At 43.9% G+C, this 17,392-nt stretch overlaps 1 long non-coding RNA gene across 1 annotated transcript; it reads right to left on the reverse strand.

The window, feature by feature from the left end:
- Positions 1 to 11,205: 11,205 nt before the first annotated feature.
- On the reverse strand, positions 11,206 to 13,144 carry LOC112943083. Its single transcript, XR_003248523.1, has 3 exons — positions 13,021 to 13,144; positions 12,064 to 12,193; positions 11,206 to 11,254 (listed from the first exon to the last, which is right to left on the reverse strand). It is a non-coding gene; the product is annotated as an uncharacterized LOC112943083 (long non-coding RNA).
- Positions 13,145 to 17,392: the final 4,248 nt, after the last annotated feature.

The following is a 17,392-nucleotide window of genomic DNA, read 5'->3' on the forward strand; positions in this document are numbered from 1 at the left end:
CTTCCTTGTTCTAAAGCACCATCTGCTTCTGAACAAGACAGTTAGAAACCCATCAGCAAATGCTAACTCGGGAGTTATAGGTATGCTGAAAAAAMCATGGAAAAAGCATGAAAAGCTATGCCTTTACCACCCTGTCTTTTTCATCCAGGAGAGACAGTTGGATGGCTGGGCAGGTGGAGGATACCCTGGTGTGAAGGGCAGCAATCATCCTGACTAGCAGGGAGCAGCTCTGCCATTTGCCTCGCACTGCTGGCAGAGCATCTATGGGAACCTCTGAGAAGCCTGGCACAAGCCCAGCAGAACTGGCTGGTTTTGCAGAAACTCGTGATCAAAAATGAGCRTTTATTTAATAAAACAGTTTTATGAAGCACATTTGCTTGGCTCTTAAGTTGGAATCTCACATTCCACCAGAGACCTGTGCAAGGAGAGACAGCAGAGATTTAGTTAGAACTTCGCAAATAAATAGAGAATTTTCCAATTCCCAAAGCTTCATACCAGGAATTGCTCCTTTAGATGGATCAGAGTGTTGGATCACTACATTTTTTTTTTAAATAAAATTTCAGAAGACTAAGGAGGATATCCAGATGGCTTTCCTCATTTTCTAAAGCTATTTTACACAGAACAATTAATAAAGGCTACTGTGTTCCATTCATTTTTAATTAAAAAACACAAGATGCTGCTTGTAAAAGGCTGCTGTTAGTAGGCTGGTTCAAGCACTTCTCAGATGACTGCTTGGAAGTGCTAGTGAAGACACTGCAGAAATAAAGGTAGAAAAAGTTCAGAGGTATATAGAAACCAGGAGAGTTTCTAATCAACACAAGAGCTGGAATAGTCTGAAGACCCCAGGACTCCACATTCTGCACAGTTCAGACCTGGCTTTCCTGCTAACTGACCTTTCAGCTGTTCAGCAGGTCTTGATTTTATTTTGTGCCATGTCAAAGGCTTTTCCATATGAAAAAAACCTCTTTCTCCCTCCCTTCCTGTCTAGCATTTGTTATAATGGCCTCAAGGGAGCTTTAAATGTTCAATTACTGTACCAGGGAGTTCAGAAATGCTAAGCTCAAGCCAATTAGACTGTAAATTAAGTATGCATAGGAGAATCTTGTATATGAATTTCTTCATATTTAAGAGACATTAATTAGCAAAGTTCAGCAGCCATTGATTTACAGTTAGTTAATACCCAAGAACAAAACAAGCCCCAAACATTATTTTAAGTCTCATGACTCACAAAAGCTGAAGATTTTAGAGCAGAAACCTGCAATTCTATTTCCTTTCTCCCCTATGTGTTGATTTATGTATTGATCATTTTCCCCAGGATCCTCTGAGTGCAAGGCTGTCATTTAAGAAAGAGTCAGCATTTCATTTGCAGGCACCATGCTTGTGTCAATTGCAGACCCAATATATGTATGGGGACAAGCAATTCTGCTGCTATGCTCTTAAACCAGCAGCCTGTTCAATAGCTGACCTTCTATAGCATCCTCCATTACTTGAGCAGTAAAGGATTAGTCTTAAAATTTAGAATGAACCTGGAAAAAAATGCCAACGATGGTCCAAAAAGTAGTAAAATGTGTAATCAAAGTATCATCAGTGATGTTTTAAAGAAGGTATTTAGATATTTCATGTCCAGAAGCAGCAGCTGTTGAGATTGATCGAAACAAGGCTTCAGGCCTCATTGTTTTGAGAGGAACCAGAACACAAAAAAATTCCTTACCTATCCAGGGGAACCAGTTTCACCCAGTACTCCAGGCTTCACACTGGAGCAGATACCAACTTTCAATCAGTAGCATCAGGTTACTGGGCAAGTATGAAACCTGGTCTTTCATGTTTGCCAGAGGGGAAGGGAAAACTTGGGTATAAGGATGCATAAACTTGAGTGCATGCAGACTGCCCGTGCAGACTGAATATGCAGAACACTTTTACATTTAGTTATAAAGTGAAAAATCCCATTAAAATACAAAGGTCTTTGGTTAGCAGAAGAGTAAATCATGTATGGTGAGAAAAATTGCAAAGCAAAARTGGAATATTTTATAAGAGTAACTTCAGATGAAGCTGCTTCTGTAAGACTGGCTATATATGAAAGCAATAAAGAGAAAAATCCAGGGCTCACAACTTGTCTAAGTAGTTTAGAAAGTCTTCAGAGACTGATATTCTCTGACAAGTAGAGTGCTACCCAGCAGCACCTCTTACTGATTTATGTTGTAGCAAGATATAATGAAAATAGTGTTATCACAGMTATGTGGAATTCATCACAAAGGCAGAAGTAGGTCAGAGACGGGGATTTAGCAGCAGAGGCAGCCCTCACCCGAAACACAGGCTCTCCTAAGTGCTTTGAGAGTGTGAAATTACATTGGTGCAAGCTAGAAAAATGTATTATTAGCTTGCAGTATAAGCTTAAACAAGCCAGTCTTCTGTGTATGATTTATAGGCTACTGGTTGCACTTGGCTGTTATTTTCCTTCTCCCGTGATTCACTGTCACGCAGGAGGAATCTGCCCAAGGCTGCAGGGCTCTTGGCATCCCTTGCAGATCTGTTCACAAAAAAAACCACACTATACAGCTCCATGCCAGGTCTGACCTACAGGTTTGAGTCCCAACAGAGGAATTCCTGCTTATTGCTCCTCAGCACTGCCTGCAACCTATATTAAAGCCACGCTATAACACAACAGAGCATTAGCCTTACAAGCTATGACCAAGGCACTCAGAGCTTGGGGATACTTAGAGAAGAACAGGTCTCAAGTTCATTAATAAAAAAATACTAGCTAAAGTTGTGCCATTTSTGTTGAAATCTGAGGTCAAAGCCTAACACGTTAGTCATACTACTCTCCTGCTCTGAGCAGACAGCAGCACAGCATTCCTTTTAATGCTGATCTCCCAGGTTTAAGAATGGAAAGAAAAAAAGATATGTCTTTCCTTTGCCATCCCCCAGATCAATCTGTCCTTGTTTCATCAAAAATGTGACCAATATGGATAAGCAGGATGCTGTTATCTCCAAGAACATAAGTTAAGGCTTGAACAGGAAGATATCTGTTACAGGATGTACAGTTACCATGGAAAATATTATTCCAGGACTAGCTTTTCTAGAAATGACTATTTCCCAAGTCAGCTCCTGATTGCTTTTTCTAATCTATCAGGAACACAAGTTCATTCCYTTCACTCTATTGCAGACTTGGATGGACTTCAGGGGCATTTTTCACTCCTAGTCTTCTATTTCTGCTAAGTTTCCTCAAGTCTAGGCCTCAAAAGCTCARTCAATCCTTTCATTTCTGGCAGCAGCCATCCTAGGCGTGTGTTGCTCACACACCTAGATACTCTACCCCTACATCCCTGGAATGAGGATGGGGAAGGAAAAGGAGATTCCTTTTTGTGAAGAAACACTACCTTGAAAGAGAATCTCAACCTTATTTTAGACAATAAATCCATTTGCAAAAATAAGAAAAGTGCTAAGAGCAGCAGCAAGATGAACAAGGGCAATGRCTAAAGACTTGCACTTTTGTTTAAAGACTTAGATGAAAAGGAAGGAGGACAGAACAGAGCAGTATTTACAGGAAACAAAGAGCACAAGGGATGCTTGGAAGAAGAAAGGAGACTATGATGGGATAGGATRATTAGATTGAGAAGACTGAAGAACTGGAAGATTAGAGATGACAGAAGCTTAGCAAAAGCAGGCAKAAAGGACACTCCGAAGCACCTTTTCAGGGCAACACTGAGCAGAAGCAGACACACAGATATAATTAAGAGCTTCCTTGCTAACATCTAGCTCAGACACACTTACCACCTCAGGGAGTCYTTGGTGATCAGCTTACAAACCAAGAGGTTCCCCCACTCCCTAAACATCAGAGACCCAGAGGCAGGCACTATCTTGAATGCTGCAGTAACCCCACAGTAGCACTTAGCCCCTCTTAAGCTCTCCAGCCCAACAAGAGCCAGTTGGTACCAAAGAGGCAGGTGGCAACAAGCCTCAAGATTAGGGCCTTGCAAAGGAACAACCAGGAAAACACCTGTGGCAGGGCCCCACTGAGGATTTTGCAGGGAGGGAAAGGGAACAGGTGGAAAGAGCAGGAGGGGCTCTGGGAGGAGCAGGGTGTGTGAGTACATGGAGCAATGGGCAGAGGTCCTGCTCTGCCAGGTAAAGGGCAGCACTTGGCCTCCACGCAGGGAGATGCTGTAGGGGTGATGGGGATGGCAAGTGCTTTCAGAATAGCAGCTGCAATAGAAGAGCTTTGGGTGGCTGTTCTCTGCAGGGCTGCCTGCAGCTAGTGTTTTTTTACTAGTATTATAAAGCCTGAGCCTCTCAAAACAAGCGRAAATCTTTCCAGGGAACGCAGTAGTCTCTGGATGAAGCTTTCGGCATATGTGAACCTACCTGTCTCTGCTAGAACACACAGTGGTGAYAGTAAGAAATATAAGTAAGAATATAGTAAGAAATGCAATCTGATTTTGGGAGACTTTCTGTTACATACATCATAATGCAACTAATTTGGCCCTTCAGCTAAATTACTTTTATGCTAGAAACCATCAYGCCTGAATTCAAGAGGATGTGCAGTACTGGTGGTCATATGTGACAGCAATTCTTAACATCAACCTGCTCTTCTCTGTGATGCTTAAGACAGCTTGATTGTTTGACATAAAATCCTTATTTATTTTTGCTTTTTGCATTTATTCACAATTTTTAYATGCCCGTTCCTTGAGTAAACACAGAAAAATCTCATTACAGTGAACCCAGATTTAAAGGACTAGCAGCTGGCCTAGCAAAACTTGGAAGACTCTCCTGTGTTGATTAGTACAGAAGCTTTTGGATGAGACCATTTGCCCTGCTGACCTTTTCAATGAATTGGCTCATTATGGAGCAAATTGCCAGAAGCCAAGTCTTGTCCACATATGCAGCCAACAGAGCAAGAAAATACATTTCTTCAGTTGCTAGAGCATCTGATTTGACTGTTAAGTAATACATGTGGTTGCATATCTCCAGCTGGACATGGAAAGMTTAGAAATGATTTAGGAGCTATTACAGCATATTTCGGCTTGACAATGTCAAATAAAACGGAAATGTTTCATACGGGTTTAGTTCAATGGGAGACTTGCTCCTTCTGAGAAGCTGCAGAGATCAGTGCTTGGTTTGTCAGTCACAGGTCAGGGTGCCCGGCTGGACTGCGTCTCCAAAGGTCTTAGGAAGGACGGATGACCCCAGCATTCCTCAGAAACACAAGATCACAAGGTAAAGGGAGGGCTCAGGATGTGCAAACAGCAGTTTTCTGAAGACCTTGTGGCAGATTAACCTGCTAATGAGGAAAGTAAAACATTTGGGTCAGTGCAGCTCTCATTTCATTTTGATCTCACTGAAGAAGAATTGAAAAATGTGTATTTTCCTCCCAAAGACACAGAACAAAAGCAAAGCATTTGGTATCTGCACCCAAGCTGAGCGCAGGCAAAGCACTTGCATCTGCAATAGTTGCTATTGATCTTGCAGCTATTTATAGCTGTAAACTAATTTTTATCCTGTGGTTATTTCTGAGACATACGTATACAAAAAAATGGAGTCATTATTACCCAGTAATACATATAAAATAGATGGATTTCTTTTTCTACTGAATACTTTATGCAGTTTTTAACCAAACCAAACCAACTCTTTACATTTGAATGAATGCAAGTAAAGGAAATGAAGACAACTGAAGTGCTTATGATTTTCTGTATATTCAGTATCCCACCTTCGAGGCCAGCAGATAGTAGATCTCCAAATACTAAATGAACTCAAGCTCCCCCAAGCAGAAACAAGAGGAGAAAAGATGCAAGGCCAGTTCAGACTGTGGAGAAAGCAAAGGACTTGATTTTTGGAAAACTGGGAAGGGTGACTGGCAGTTTTATTCATTTACAGCTGGCAATCCATTAATTACTTTGTTGTCTCTGTTTCTCTCTGTATCTTTTGAACTCCTTTGTGGATCAAGAAAGTTTCATTAAAACACACACTGCTCCCGAAGCTTTGATTAATCTGCACTGCCTGGTCCAAAAATCATGTTTTGCTGAAATGCATTAATTGATTGGTTTGGAGCTCAGGGTAACTCTCCTCTTCAATGATCTGTGGAAACTCTGCTTTTCCAGCGTGCTAGAGACAGTGTGAGCATTGGGTGCTCCAGGTTGTTGTGCTCCAACTACCATTTGCCATCCCAGGCAGTTGAACTGCTCATAGGACTAAAATTAAACATGTGCTGAACGATTTATTGCAGAATTGCTGCTCTGGGAAATAAAATCTTAGAAAGGGGAGGAAAAGTTAGTAGTGGGGCTCAGGATCATGCATTTTATGGAAGTTGTGACATTCTTAAAATTCTTCCAAGAAACAGTGACTTTGAACCAGACACATTCTGTAGAGCAAATAGCGTAAGTATTAAAGCAGTGGTGCTGCAGCTTCTTTTGTGAATTGCATATTATACCAGTGAGATTGTAAACAATATTTTGCCTGTGCTGAGTTAAATTCAGCTTCTAATTATGTTTACAAAAATACTTCTGCAATTTTATGGGTGTTCTGTCACAAACCACACTCCTCCAGTGAAGCTTTCATGGTCTGTAGCAGTGGGATTTCTGCCTGTTCCCTTGCAAGTTGCACAGACATCAATGAAAACACCTGCCTGGTCACCCAGTGGTGAAAGTAGATGTTGACAATGATGGCCCAGGCATATTTTTAAATTCTCTTTTAAATTCCATAATGCACTACATTATTCAAAGACRGATTTTACACTTTTAACATCTTCACTTGCCCCACACGTGTGCCACTTGTTGCAATGGTAATACAGAAAGTGCTCTACCTTTGCAGTAATACAAGTGATTTAAAAGAAAGCTGATGAAAACTGTGTCCTAGCATGAGCTCATTCTCAGCAAACAAGGCTGGAATCAGTGTTTCCCCTCAAGCAAGGATCGGCCTTTGAAAATAAACCCCAAAATTAAGGGACTTACAAGACAAAGAGGGATGCAGAGATCAGTGGCACAAAAAACAAGCATTACCAGCTTTCAGTGGCTGTCTCTCATTTCCCAAATTTTGTCCAATGTTAGACTGTCTTCTTTCCCCTCTTTGCCTTGCCCAAGCCTTGCACAACTTAGTAGGATGACAAGAAGGAAAGTACACCCCAGAAGCAGGGAAGTTGCACAGATGTTGAAGATTTGCTTGGGTTCCCCTAGAAACATCATGTAAGCAATAACGTGGGCAAAGCCTATATCCCTTGCACAGGGTCTGGTCTGGCCCTGTTGATGAGGAGTAAATTAACACCACAAATTGGCTGCCACATCTGCTCTAGCACATCTGTGGTGCAGCTGGACTTTCAGTGCTGCACACTGCAGCCACTTGGACATTCATCGTGATGATAAGGAATAAATCCACCCTTTTCCTAGGCCAGGTATCCCTACTATGTGTCTTACAGAAGAAATGTATTTGCAGTTGCTGGAAAGAGGCACAGTGAGGTATCTTGCTGCTGTATACATAAGCTAATTGCTAAATAAATAAACGTGCAAGGCGTTTGACCAAGYGAGTGTTTGGTCATAGCCTGCACCTCCTGGCTGAGAATTTCCCCTTCCACCCAGGAGATGGCACTAAGGCCCTCGCACAGAAAGCATCCTGTTCACCTTAACCAAAACAGCTTTTTTTTTTTCAGGTCATGCCCTGGGGAGAAAACCCACAAAATTTGGATTCATTAGGTTGCTGCATCCTGTGATGGGACCAACTAAGTCTGATTTTTGCAAGAGTAACATGCTTCTGGAGGACAGCTCCTCCCCTCGCTAGGCCAGCCTTTTTCTCCAAGGTTTTTTTTTGTGTTGTTTTGTTTTCCTTTTTCTTTTCTCTTTTTACTTGTATAAAGCTTTATGCCCTCCATACAAACATCTCATCCCTCTCTGAATCCTGTCGAGACTGTCGCTGCTGTTGTCTGGTGCTGAAAGCAGACAGCTCATTTGGATTGTACAGAAAAAGGACTGAAAAGCTGTTCTGAGGTAATTCCAGTGTTAGCTGGAGCTTTTTACCTCTTTTTGACCCCAGTGCTCTTTGATTTTAAGCCTATATCATTCACATGAAGAGGCTCCATCCATCCTCTAATGGGAACATCAAAGGGAGCGCCAGGGAGACAAGGGAAGTGGTCCGTGTGACTGGCTCCCTTCTGTAATTTGAATATATTTGCATGCAGCCTGAATGTCCCCCATTACAAAATGGTAATTGCTCCCAGGAGCACTCTGAGAGCTTGCTGAAGTCAYGCTTCGCACTGTGATAACCACTGCCTACCCATTTGTGTGCTCGAGCTGGCTCGGAGCCATCACCCTTTCCATAGCAGGGAGTTGGGGAAAAAATGCATTAACAGAAATCACTGCCAACATCAGACAGGCCGATGTCAGAAATGGTTGATAATGAGGGTTTCCATAAGCTGGCCTGGAAAGACAAAGGTATGAGAGAAATAAATGCATCTCTGGGAAGACAAATGGTAGCATCTGAGGACGCAACAGGCAAGATCACAGAATTATAGAAAGGTTCAAGTGGGAAAGGACCTCTGGAGATCGCCTAGGTCAGCAGCTCTGCACTTCTCTTGCAGAGAGCAATCAGCTCTGCCTTGAGCAACTCCTCCCAGAGGAGGACTAGCCTAGGGTAGGCAGGTGAGACCCCTCCAGCCACACTACAGGCTGATGCTCTGCTGAATGCTGGTGTCCAGATTGTCCCCTTGGCTGCAGGCAAGGCGGGTGTCTGCAAGGTGGAAGCGCGGGTATTGAGAGCCTTGCCTCATGTTTGGTCACCAAAGCTGGAAAGAGTTTAAATGCGTGCACTGCCAAAACGTCCAGGAAGGACAATTGCCCTCAAATCAGCAGCTTCACTTCTTCTCCCTGGCACCTTGTTAAGCACCACATTAGCAAATCGAGCATTAGTATGTCTGGTCAAGTATTTTTATTAGTGCTTCCGACAGTGTGAAGCATTAACATATCTCCTGATTCATCCATTTGTTTCCTCTTTGGTTGCCTGTTTTGATCAGCTTTTAACAACATATTCGTTCCTGGAGAAGAGTGCTTGMAATTACCTTGTATACGTGCCCTAAACTCTCACCTGGACACGTGGCCTCTGCCAGCATAACAAAGCAGTGCAATGGAGCAGTCTCAAAATCTGCTGGAGGTGAACATCTCCAGCACGAAGAGGCAGGTTAATGGAATTTTTCCATAATACAAATCCATTAGTCAGGCCATGAGATGCATTTTAATTGCTGCAAAAGTGATGTCCCACTAAGAATGCTTCTGTTCTCATGGTCCTGTTCTCTGAAAAAAAATCAAACATCTCTGTGTCCTTAGGATTCCCTGATATAGCCAAGTCTTATTTTTCTCCATTTTTAAGTTAAAGGAGGTTCAATACTGTCCTACAAATCCTCTGTTATGTTCTGTTTTCTAAGCAYATTCCCAGTGACTTTTGCACCTCTTTACACACCATATCTTTAGGCACAGTGGAAATAACCTATAATGCCCAAAGTGCTGCACTGACTGTGGTCAACATCTCATCTCAGTGGGAAGGAYGGGCAACTTTGCAGCAGCTGCAATCTGTTTACTCCCAAGCTATTTTTGGGGGGAGATTAGCCTTTCCAGTTGTCACTTTTCTAAACCTTCCAATACTTTTCCTCCTGCAGTAAAACAGCTGTCGTGCATGTGATTTTCTTAAGATCCCACAGCAGTGCATGGAAACATTCACTGCAGGTAAGCAGTGATAGGATGAAACTTTTTCAGAATATGGACACAAACAGCAAAGTCACACAGCTAAACAGGAAAGCTGTGAAGTGCCTGACAGTTTCCTTTGGGATCAGCATCCCTGGGTCATCAGTCCTTTCAAGCACTGGGCTCTGCAGCCCGCCTCGGGATCAGCAGCTCTGCAATGCCATCTTCAGGCAGGCAGCAGCCTTGCTCCCTGCAGAAATCCCTGGAAATCACCCTCAACTCAGGAAGGMAGACAGAGGGAATCAATCCTGGCTTAAAAATCATTAGTAGAAATTGGTGGCCAAACCTAGAAGATGTCAAATACAAAAGAGGCAAAGAGCTTTACAAGGTAGCAACCCAGGTGCCATGGACAACCCAGATATCTCCTTCACTGTGAGCACACAAGGCTTTGATGAGAGAACATTAAAACAATGCTACCAACACAAACTACTACTTTTTGGAAGATGAGGTTTATTGGCACCTTTTATTTATAGTACATGAATAGAAACTGCCTGAGTGATTTTAGCTCCACAGACTGCCTTTTACAGAAGAGAGTTTTTCTGCTATTGATAAGAGCTAGAATTCTTGGGGGGATTTAACAAAAGTATGTGTGTAGAAGGGTCTTTGCTGAGCACTTCACAATTATTCCGTAGCCCCACTGGCGGGGTTGGAAGATGAAGTGTGTCCAGGCTCCCAGGGTCCCTTCCAGATAATATCATTCATATGGATAACTTGGAGAACCACAGAACTGTAATCACAGAATAGTGTGGGCAACAAATCCTAAAATAAATCAGAAAATGAGGTACAGTGAAGACCTGTGCACAGCGGAGATCTGCGGAGATCTTCTGGTCTAACCTGCTGAGACAAGGCCAACTCTGATGAGGTTGCTCAGGGTACTGTTCATACAACATCTGAACATAAACATGAGATTCTACCACCTTTCTGGTCCCCAAGTCACTATTTGACCATCTTCATGGTTAAAAATGTTTTCCTAGTATCTAACTGAAAGATTAGATATTGCAATCTGTCRTCTTTCATCCCATCTCAATATAGTGATTGTCCTGTAACCACGTAGTGTCTTAGACATTAGAATAAAAGATCCCGTTACAGAAACTGGTTGAAAAATCACTTTTTAGAACCCCTAGATGAGGTTCTGCCATTCACACCAGTATCTCAGCAGTAAAACTCTTATTGTTTTTTTTTTTATCAGGTCTCACAGCAGTTTGTACCAGCCCTCACAATTGTTTGCACTTTTCATCCACAGCCTCACCTGTGGAAATCCCGTGATTACCAGGGACTCAGCTTTGATTGCCAGGGACTCAGCTTTCACCGCAGAAGTGGCGACCCCATGGGTTATCTCTGCACTTACCATGGGCGGCTGTAGCACCTCTCACTGGGCCGTGTCCACTGCGATCACTTCCTGGGAGGACAGCATGTGGGGGAGATGTGGGACGGGCTCTGTGGCCGAGCACAGCCCCACAGCAGGGATTTGAGGTGACCGGCTTAGTCTCTGCAAGAAAATGCTGTAGTTGTCCTCGTACTCTGATACCCAGTAGTTCCTGCAGAGAACATGGAGAAGAGGGTAGGAAGAGGATCTCCTTTCTTTGCTCGGCATACCTGAGCACCAGGACAGGGAATCTGCCTCTGTTTTGGCAGTGCAACTGTGCAGTGCAAATGAAAGCACATGCAGATGGCATGGGGGAGGCTGGGAACAGCCTGTCTCCATCAGGAGAGCATGGATGCTGCCACACATGGCATGGCTGTCACTGGGACCAATCTGCCACCCAGATCAACTGTTACAAAAACTTGGTCCTCCTACCYACACATAACTGCAAGATCATAGATCAAAATCAACACTTCGGTGCAAACCTGAAATATGTGGGCACCAGGGGAGGGAAGGGAATGAGGCAGCAGGGAGGAATTGCCTTTCCAGTGAGAAATGAGGGTTCAGGAGCAGTTGATGCCTGTTTGCTCATAGTGTGCAGATGAATCACACTGCAAACAGCTCCTGCCCTAATTGGAGGGTGCCCTTTTGCAGGGGGAGAGCAGGCACTGCAGTGTTGAGAGACATCTCCCTCCAACAGTCCCACAGGGGCTTGACTCCTTCTTTCCAAAAGGGGTATACCAGACATTATCCAAGGAGGGGAAAGTTTCTCAGCTCATATCAATCCTACCAAAATTTTTTCAAGAAAAGACTAAGTAAGTCTTGTGAAAGGATCTGACCCCGAGGGAATTCATTTGAGCTCATTGCATAACATGGACAAGGAGAAAYGCACTTGTGAAACGCTTTCTCATCCTATACAGTTCCAAAACCTACGTATCCCCACTGCCAGCACCCACCCTATCCCCTATGCCCGCTCTGCCTTACTGGTTAAAGCACTCATCTTCAGTAAAAATGTGTGAAAAAGTGCTATTTGCTTTRCAGTATCCACCATGGGCTCCAAGCAAGGGCTGAAAATCTGTGTTGTAGATACTTCTGCGATCACCATCAAAACATTCTAGTAAAAAAAAAAMCACATATATAGTTCAAATAATTGAGAGGCTTTTTTCAAGTCTCTATCCTCTATATCCTGTAGTCTGTCTTCTCCCTCTTCTCTCAACTTCAACTGTTAATGCTTTCAGCATTCCTGTTGTAGCTGCCATTACTGAGATGCAACAAGGATTAGCCACAACAGGAAATGTAAGAAATGTTTCTCTGGTCTACACAAGGCCTTTTAGACATTATTTAGACATTATTTATTGTTTAAATTATTTAGACATTAGAAGATTATCAAACCCTTATTTTTTATGGCCTTTAAAATATGATGCTGCCTCCAGATCAGAATATGGTGCTTAAGCCATACTCTTCCCAGGAAGAGGAAATTCAGTCACAAGCMTTCTTGGCACCTCTGACTGTTGTCTTCATCATGGCTAGTAAATAGAGCCGGGCATTTCTGCAAACAGCAGCCTGGAGTGACAGATTCTGCTCATATCCTTKGGTGGGCACCCACAATAGGCATTGGCATGGACCACATGGATCACAGTGGCCATATGGAAGATGAGGTCCCAGAGGATCTCAGCCTCCTCTGGCTAGACTTTTCTTGTGAAATTCTGGAGGTGCAAAGCTGGATGTGTATGACCTGATACGCAGTTCCAGTGATAGGTGCCCATTGAGCACATGGCAGTAACCTTCCCACCAACGCTGCTTCCAAGGGCATTTCACATTTCATTCCCTTGCCCTTAAACTTCCTCAGTCTGTTCCTGCATTAACTTCAAAAGCCCAAAGCCAAACCAAAGGCCACAAGTCATCTAGGTGAAGAAGTTGTCATAACCTCCATCAACTGACCTTCCCTCAAAATAGATGATCCCAAGACCATGCTCCTATTTTCTTGAGCTTTAAATTGTCTTGCCCGACACGTCTCCAAGATGAATTCCTGGTAGGTAGCCCAGCCCTCAGCCAGCTTCTGCTTGYGCAGCAACATCCCTGGGAGATTGAGGAACAAGAGAACACATTAGACTAGGAGCRCCATCAATTACTCACCCAAATCCTACCCTCAGGCTAAGCCAAGAGCAATCTGGAGCCTCAGCTGGCATAAATCAGGTGAGACCCATTCACTTCAGCAGAACCCTGCTGAGCTGTATCAATTTTGAATTGATTTAGCTGACGAACCCAGTGATGGAAATATATATATAGCGATGCTAAGCAAGCAGGTATGGCCAGCTTTGCGGAAGGCAGGAGCCATGCTGTCTCTGTGTTGCACTGGAGCATTAAAATGAGCTGAGACCTTTTGTAAGAAGTTAGTGAATAAAAGGGAAAGAATTTGCAGGGATTACTGCACTGCTGAAATGCAGAGGAGTAGAGTAGAAAGGGAAAAGCCCATTTAAGTTGTCTCATTTGTACAAGACAGCCTTAGATGGACTTGGCAAGGAGACACTCTAGGCCATCAGATATTAAGTGAAGGATTCACCTATCCAATGGGGACATGTCTCTTAGGGCTGCTTGCCCACTGTCCTTCCTGTTTGTGCAGAGAGAAGAGTCCTGCCAGGGTTTAATTCTTCTCACCTTCCAGGTGATATTTGTCTCTACTAATCATGAAGCGAGCTGAGATGATCATCTCCAGAGATCAACTCAGGGAGAGGAGAGGACATCCCTGTTTCATGTCCTATGTGGTCATGGAGCACTACTAGAGAAAAAAAGATTCCCAGCAGAACTCTCCCACCAAATGGAGCCAGAACACTGAGTCTGGCTGAGCCTTTGTCAGCTCACACTTCRCAGATAAGCACATCTTGACACATGGAAGAGCAGGCAGGTCATCACTAGRAAAGATGATGGAGCAAGAGGGAAAAACAAGAAATCCTTAGAGTAACTTGGTGCATAAAAAGCCTCCTCAAGGCTGAGTTTCCATACATAGAGATAGCAACAAAATTCCCAGATGCTCCTGTGCACAGCAATGACAGAAAACAATATCAAAATTCTGAAACCCCGTAGAGAATAACAAAAAGCCTTAGCAACTTCCACCATAACAAAAGGACAAGCAGTTGTCCTAACTTGAGTTAGTTGCTTCACAAGGAAGAATGACATAGTTTTCTTCATGCTGCCTCCTTCCCTTTCACTCAGGAGCTCAGAGGAAGATCTTGGCTGCTTTGGGAAGGTTGGTCAGGGCTTGGTGATATTTGGTCATCACTAACTTTGTTTTCCTGAAATCCTAGCTCAAAAACCCAWCAGCATTTTAATCTACACAAGCAGGCAGTGAACTAGAGGTCAGCTGAGGCCTTGCTAACAATCATTTCCTGCTGCATTTACTGACTCTGTAGGTACCTATGACAGAAGGGCATTAAGGGCTCCTGGTTTCACTCCCTTTCTCCACCTCCAAAATGGGGTTGACTGCATCTCCCTGTTTCACATAGGAGCTGGGAAGATCAAAACTCTAAGGACTGCAATGCAAACATTTGGTAGCAGGGCTTCTTTATGTACTAAGAGTGGGTCTGCAGACTTTTCTGAAGGCAAATTCAAGCTTGCTCTGTCTGCACTTCTTGCTTGTGTGGAAGCTGCAGATTTGTCTTAATAGGGTGCTGTGCCCAGGCTGCTAATCTTTGCTGAGCACAGCCCTGTGCTAATGCCCTGTCTGGAGTTTGGAATCCACTTGTGTCCAGCCAGCTCGGTCCAGGAGCAAAGGGAGCTGGAGCTCAGCTGGCAAATGACCATGCAGACAGCTCCTCAGGTAGCTAGATAGGGCTAGTCAGCTGTTCACCAGCAAACAGTGCCAAAGATGTGGGAATTACCTTCTGTTCCAGGAGTCTGGACAGCAACTGGAGGGTGCTGGGAATAAGAAAACTCTTTTTCCGGCTTAGTGAGAGCCTGTGGCCTCTCCAGTTTCTCCTCCTGAATTGCTCTTGCTTCAATAACAGGATGGTATTTTGGTAGGTAAGTTCCTGCATTAGAAAGGATTGAATTCAAGTACTTCTGCTTCTCTTTTTCAGTCTGCTGGTGTGACTCAGGCCTGGAGGAGCTACCTTCCTGCTTCTCTGGCATGTCATCAGAATGCGTGTTCACTTCACTGCGTGGTCTTGGGGTGACTTCGTTTCCCTCTCTGACCACATTGTCCCAGTAGTTCATCAAGCGCTTCTCTTGAGGTACTGAAAACTCCTTGGCTTTTAACTGGGAATCTGCAAACTTTAGCTTCTGCAGAAAGAAGTCATATGTGAATGGAGACACAGTGAGATAGGACACCAGTTCCTACAGCACCATTGAACGCAACACTATCTCCCCCCAGCAAAATAAGAACTTCGGTGCTAACTCTGAGACCAAGGACACAACTGCCACAAAGCAGCTCCATAATTCTATCTTTAACTTATATAGGGCATTACAGCTTCCTCTTGCTGTCCTTTTTATGGCTGCTTCAGCTGTGTCACCTTGAACCCAAGCAGTGTTGCCCTCATCTCTACTCATAGACACTCAAGAAGGCCGAGCTTGCAAACTGCCCCAGTCTCAGGCTGTTTACGAAACCTGGTGCTGTGGCAGGGATCTTGTCTGGGAAGGGTACACAGATGATTTAGTAGCTCAGCATCATCAGCAACATTGCTCTGCAGGCATATGAGACAGATGGTTTGGACTGAGTACACTCTGCACTGTACAGAGATATACATGGACCTCTTCTTTCATCCACCTTCCTCTTTCCAGCCTGCTATTCACAGACTCTGCTATCTGCAAACCTCCTCAGGGTGTTGAAGTAAATCCAGTTGCGGAGACATTCTTAGAGCCAACATGGAACTATCTGACCCTCCTGGGGACTCTGCCGGGCACACAGATCTACCGGCAGTAACCCAGTAGCAAGCTCAGAGTGCAACCCTGACCCACAAGAAATCCCACACTGGGATTTTCTCGCAGATGGCATGATGTTAGGAAATAAACTACCATTTTAACACATCTTTCTGCTGTCACAAAGAGTTGTGAAACCTCTGCTAAACCAATTCCAGGTTCTCAGGTCACGGATGAGAACATCAAAGAGCAGGCAAAAATAGCCCACTTAACCTTCCTTAATGAGTATGTTCCTGATAAATAGATGGACCAGATAGATCTATGAAGGCATATAATGCTACAATGACCTGATTGCATTATTTGAGACCCTCAGCCCCTGGAGATGACAACATAACCTATGAAGGGAGGGCAACAAAGACTATGGATGCAGCTAATTTTGCCAGCAGAGAAAAGAAAATCAACCCTGGCACAAACAGAAAGACTAATGGAGCTGGTAATGTGGCTGCTCTTGGGGGTCTGATGGCTTCAGCATCTTTTAGGCTGCATTCTGCAGCTCTGTCATGAGCAAATTGCTTCCTTTTCAGGGCCCAGGAAAGGACACTCCTGCTGTGAGCTGCCCCAGGCCCCTGAAGTCAACAAGGTTGTTTGTTCAGAGGCCATCCTCAAGGGCTTTGCTCCTCGGTGCCTCCATGCTGTTGTTTTGGACCTCCATGGGTTTCTGCTTGCCCCTCGATATCAACATCCCCAGGGCTCTCCCCTTTCCTATCATTTCTCCAGCTCAAGACAACTTCTTAAACATGCTTATAATAGGGCAAATCAGGGTTGCAAAGTTCTAGGGAACGCTTGGAGTTGCGGTGTTCTCATTTGGGGTTGGAAAGGGCTCCTAGTGACAAATTTCCTGAGAAAGAGCCTCCCAAGGCTCACAGTGGAAACAGCTCCCCAGTTTCTGCTTTAAGGAGCTCTTCCCATTTGGGATAGGGCTCTTCCCATTTGGGATAGGGCTGCAATTAAAATTTCACTTAGGAAAATGCCAAAGTGCATCCAATCCTCTTAAAAATACCTAGTGAGTCTAAGAGAAAAATCTGGGCCTTCTGGGTACTTCATCAACACAATACCCACCAGGACAACTTTTCTGTATAGGCCTTTAGATTTAGTATAGGATCAATAAAGAACACAGCCTAATGAAATCAAACATGTGTCGGATCTCTCTCTCTCTTTCTCAAACCATCCAGTCCACAGGTCAAGACCTCCACAAAAGGCATGCAATCTTCCAAAGACTTTTGTAAATTGAAAATAAAACAGTAAAAATAATAAAAAGACTGAAAAAAATAGTGTATGCGTGCAGCTCAGAAAAGGAGAAATCTCTCCGTTTGCACTGGGTTGCACTGCAGCAGGCAGGGGGTTAAATGGCCTGCCCGCCAAGTCAGGATCTTGGAAGCAGAACAGCCACCTAAGGCTT

The sequence above is a fragment of the Nothoprocta perdicaria genome, unplaced genomic scaffold, assembly GCF_003342845.1.
Source record: "Nothoprocta perdicaria isolate Ctin4 unplaced genomic scaffold, notPer1 scaffold_14, whole genome shotgun sequence".
Lineage (NCBI taxonomy): Eukaryota > Metazoa > Chordata > Aves > Tinamiformes > Tinamidae > Nothoprocta > Nothoprocta perdicaria.